Source organism: Chrysochloris asiatica, unplaced genomic scaffold (assembly GCF_000296735.1).
Source record: "Chrysochloris asiatica unplaced genomic scaffold, ChrAsi1.0 scaffold00058, whole genome shotgun sequence".
Taxonomy (NCBI): domain Eukaryota; kingdom Metazoa; phylum Chordata; class Mammalia; order Afrosoricida; family Chrysochloridae; genus Chrysochloris; species Chrysochloris asiatica.
In genome coordinates this window covers 8,547,592-8,552,872 of record NW_006408576.1, presented here as the reverse complement: position 1 = coordinate 8,552,872, position 5,281 = coordinate 8,547,592, and positions in this window count along the sequence as shown.

Below are 5,281 nucleotides of genomic sequence, written 5' to 3'. Positions count from 1 at the left end.
TGCTTTAATTTTGTCACAAAAAGTCCTTCATAAGCACTGATCAGATAAAACAGACAACGCTCCATGACACTTCACTGAATATAAAGAAGAAACTATATTACAACATGGAAATTTTGTTTCTAAGAACTTAAGTGACTGGAGCACAGTGACAGAACTAATTAATCTGAGAATTAGACCCAGTTGCAGGTCTTGCCACAGCAAATATACAATCTTTTAGCAAAATTAGAACTGTAAATTGGAACATATACTTCCTTATATATTAAATTTCACAAGTTAGAACAGAAAGAAACAATTATTTCTCAAATGCATATAGAAAATGGTTCATTGTACTATCATCAAAAAAAAAAGGTCATTGATACATTTTTCTTATTGAGTCACAATACAACAGAAAGTGAACATTGCTCTTAGAGATTTGAGAGATACATATTCTACTCACAGACCCACAGAGAGAAAGGCTAATAGTCTAAATATAACTAAATATGTAGTTCCATTTCAAGGCAGAGAGCTGAAACTTGGAGGCAGTGGCATCTGATATAAAAATGGTCAATGTTGACATACCATACTCAGAGTTTTGAAGAAATATTTGTTTAAGGTGATTTAACTAATAACTCCACAACTTGTTTGTCAGTTTGTTGTACTGTGGTGTCTCTTGTGTTGCTGTGATGCTGGAATGTATGCTACCAATATTTTAAATAACAGCAGGGTAACCTATGGTGAACATTTTTCAGCAAAACTCCCATATTAAGACAGATTAGGAAAAGGAAGAAGCAGGCCACTTTTAAATGGTTAGCCTCTAAAATTCTTATGAATAACATTGTAATACTGTCTAATGTAGTACCAGAAGATGAGCACCACAGTTTGGAAGACATTCAACATACTCCTGTTGAAGTGCTGCCTCCTCAAAGTACAGTTGACTTTAGTGACATGAATGGAGCAAAGCTATTAGGGCTCATTTTATGATGGAACACAACACAAAATGAAAATAATCAACTGCAAGCACATTAATAATTGGAATGTGGAATGCACTAAACTCTGAATACAGGAAAATTGGAAGTTTGCAATATTGAAATGGAATTCATAGAGATTGATATCCTAGGCATTAGTGAGCTGTATAGAACTGGTATTGGTCATTTTAAATCAGAATAACATATGTCTGTGCCAGACATGACGAAATTGAAGAGGAATGGCCTCACATTCATTTTCAAAATCTACCTTAAAGTGCAGTGCTATCTGTGATAGGATAATATTTATATACATACAAGGAAGATCAGTTAATATCACTATTATTCAAAGTTATGTACCCAACACTAAAGCCAGTGGCAATGAAATTGAAGAATTCTGCTGACTTGTTCAGTGATCAAATATGCCATCAAGGAACACTAATAATTACCAGTATTGAAATGAGAGATTTGGAAGTAAAGAAGAAGGATTGGTAGTTGGCAAATATGGCCTTGGTGATAAAAATCTGCTGGAGATCACATGAAAGGATTTTGCAAGACCCATAACTTATTCATTGCAAATACCTTTTTTCAACAACATGAATGGCAATTATACATTGGACTTCACCAGATGGAATACACAGGAATTAAATTCACTACCTCTGTGGAAGTAGATGATGGTGAAGCTCAGTATCATCAGGCAAAACTAGGCCAGGTGCAGACTGTAATAGACTGTCAATTGCACATACACATACACACCTACAGATTGAAGCAAATTAAAATAACTGCATGAGAGTAAAGTATGACCTTGAGTATGTCCAACCTGAGTTTAGTGACCACCTCAAAGACAGATTTAATGCATTAGACACTAATGACCTAAGACATGAGTAGTTGTGGGATGACATCAAGATGTAAAAAAGTTAAAGTTACTGAAAGAAATTATAAAAAGCATAACAGATCATTTCAAAGACAGCTCGAAGATTAGGAGTTAGAAAACCAAAAGGGAACACCTTGTTCAGCATTTCTCAGCTGAAGTAACTTGAAAAAAAAAAAAAAAAATTGAAACCTTAGGTTGCAATTTTGAAAGATTCTGTGGACAAAATATTGAATGACACAGGAAATAAGCAAGATGAGAGGAATACACAGTCACTACACTAAAAGGAAGGAGCTCTGGTAGCGTAGTGGTTACGCATCGGGCTGCGAACCTTAACGTCAGCAGTTCGAAACTACCAGCTGTTCCGCGGGAGAGCTTTCTGCTCCCATAAAGATTTACAGCCTCGGAAACCCTGTACAGGGTCGCTATAAGTCGGAACCGACTCCATGGCACATAACAACAACAATACTAAAAGGAATTGGTTCACTGTTGATGGAACTTTAAAATGTTGCAACTGTTGTGGAAAATGGCATGGTACTTTCTCAGAAGGTTGGAAATAGAAATACTATATGACCCAGAAATTTCTCTACATAGTTGTTGTTGTTGTTGTTGTTGTTGTTAAGAACCGTGCAGTCTGTTGTGACCCTATACAGGGTTTCCAAGGCCTCAAATCTTTACAGAAGCAGAAAGCCTCATCTTTCTCTCTCCGAACAGCTGGTATATATCATCAACAAATAAGAACCATGACACAAATAGATATTTTCAAATTCATGTTCACTGCAGAATTATTTATTTCTTGTACATTTTAAATAGCACATTATATTCACAATAGAAAAAAAGATGGGGACAGTCTAGATGCCATTAGTTAATTAATGGTTGAAGAAATTTTAGTACATACATACAATGAAATATTAAGAAATATTGAAAAATAAAGATGAATCTGCAAAACACTGCATAACATGGAGGAAACTGGAGGACATTATGCTGAATGGCATTAGTCAGCAAAAAAAAGGTTATGTATTGTATGAGCTAGCTATTGTAAAAAGCCAAGAAAATATTTCCATTCTGTAATAAATATTCCATAATGATTACCAGGAATGGGAAGTAAGGGAGTAGTGTAGTGTAGTGCTAACTTGACTTCCAGGCAAGGCAATTAAAAAGAAAAGGAAGGAGGGAAAAAAAGGAGATTGTCTTCTTTATTATTATTATTTGGGGGAGTCTAGGTCATGTTTTGTTTTGTTTTTCATTTACTGGAAGGGGAACAATGTATATTTGTTTTCTTATTAGGACAACCATTAGAAGAAACTTTCCTGCAAATGAAAAAAAAAAAGGAAAGGAAAGGGTGGGGTAAGAAAGGATAGAGAGAAAAAAATTTTTGGAAATGTATAGTGGGGATGGTTTGCACTATGGGAAGTGTAATTGATGTGGCTTGCATTTACAAGAAAAAAATAGTTGAAATGGGAAAAGTTGCATAAATACTGCTTTAATAAAATCAAAAGGATACTTTTAAATCATATGAAAATGTAATTTTTTTCATGCACTTGATAGGGAGAAACTGTGGTTTTCTTGGTCAAACAGTACTTTGGAGATTTCCATCCTTGCAAGAAAAAAAATGCATGATTATCATCCATGGTTGTTGTTATTGTTACATGCCATGGAGTCAGTTCCAATTCATAGCGACCTTCTACAGGGTTTCCGAGGCTGTAAATCTTTACGGGAGCAGAAAGCCTCATCTTTCTCCCGCGGAACAGCTGGTAGTTTTTCTAACTGCTGACCCTGAGGTTCGCAGCCTGATTCATAACCATTATACTACCAGAGGTCCTTCATCCATGGTAATATACATTAACATTAAAAAAAGAATTAGTAGATATTCAATCATTTCAAGAGGTACCGTTGTATCAAGAACCAATGTTATTGAAGGAAGAAGTCCAAGCTACACTGAAGGCACTGCAATAAGCAAGATTCCAGAAACTGATGGAATACAAATTGAAATGTTTCAACAAACTGATGCAGCTCAGGAGGTGCTCACTTGTCTATGAAAATCGGAGAAAAATTGAAGTTATAAAATAATTAATTTTGCTTCAATCCATATCAAGTCTCATGCAAGCAGTAGTCAAGAAAACAAATGGCATATTGCCATAGGAAAATCTGCTGCAAAATACTTGATTAAAGTATGAAAGAAGAAAGATGTCATTATGAGTTCTAAGGTGTGACTCACCCAAACCTTGGTATTTCCAATCACCTCAAATGCATATTAAAGTTAGGCAGTTAATAAAGAAAGCCATAGAAAAATGGAAGCATTCGAATTATGGTGCTGGCTAATAATCTTCACACATGATGTCAGGAAAATTATTCCTTGAAGAAAGATACCATGTTTGGTAAAGTGGAGGGTCAATAAACCCTCAGCCAAATGAATTTGCAGTGTCAGCAACAGTGGTCTAAAACATAACAGCAATTGTGAGGATGGCAGGACAAGGCATTGTTTGCTTCTGTTGTGCACACTATGAGTCAAAACCAACTTGATGTCATCTAACAACAAGAACAGGCCAGAATTAACCTGAAATCAGTGGATCTCAGTAAAGGAGAAAGAACGTATTGAAACAATCACATTAAGATAAACCAATGGCTGGTTTTCTATATATTTCCCATGCCTTCTTTTTATAAGCCCATTGCACCTAAATTTTATGATACATTCGCTTTTTTCCAGAATTAAATGGACAAACTATGATCTCCCTATGTGCATATGGAGTACTGGTGGCACTGTAGGATAAGCATTGGATTACAACATTTATTTGAACCAGAAGGTTGGCAGTTCAAACTCACCAGCCTCTCCAAAGAGACCCTAAACTGGCTCATTACAACTCAGAACTGATTCAATGGCACTTAACAGTAACACCAATAATATGCATAATGAATAACTCTTTTTAAAGTATTTTGGTCTCTTAAAATTGTTCAGAGATGTAGAATAAGTCTACGTACTGAAGTGTTCTCCAGAGATATATTTATAACTTTGTTTCTAAAATTTTGAAAAATCAAAGTATTTAAATTATTTTAATAGCACATTATATGGTCATTATAGTTATGAATAATAATATTTAATAACAAATATGGCAGATTGTATTTCCTAAAGAAGGTCACAAACTCCTTTTTGTTGTTAAGTGCCACTGAGTCAGTACCAACTCATAGCAATCCCATGCAAAACAAAATGAAACACTGCACAGTCCTGGGCCAAGCTCATGATTGTTCCTGTGCCTAAACCCTTTGCAGTTGCCACAGTGCTATTCCATTTCACTGGGGAGTCTTCATCTTTTTCTTCCACCCTCCACTTTACCAAGCATGATAACCAGAGACTGGTCCCTCCTGATAATGTGTCTGATATATGAGAGACAAAGTCTGGCCATCCTGGCTTCCAAGGAGCACTCTAGTTGTACTTCTTCCATCACAGATCTGTTTCTTCTTTTGGCAGTCC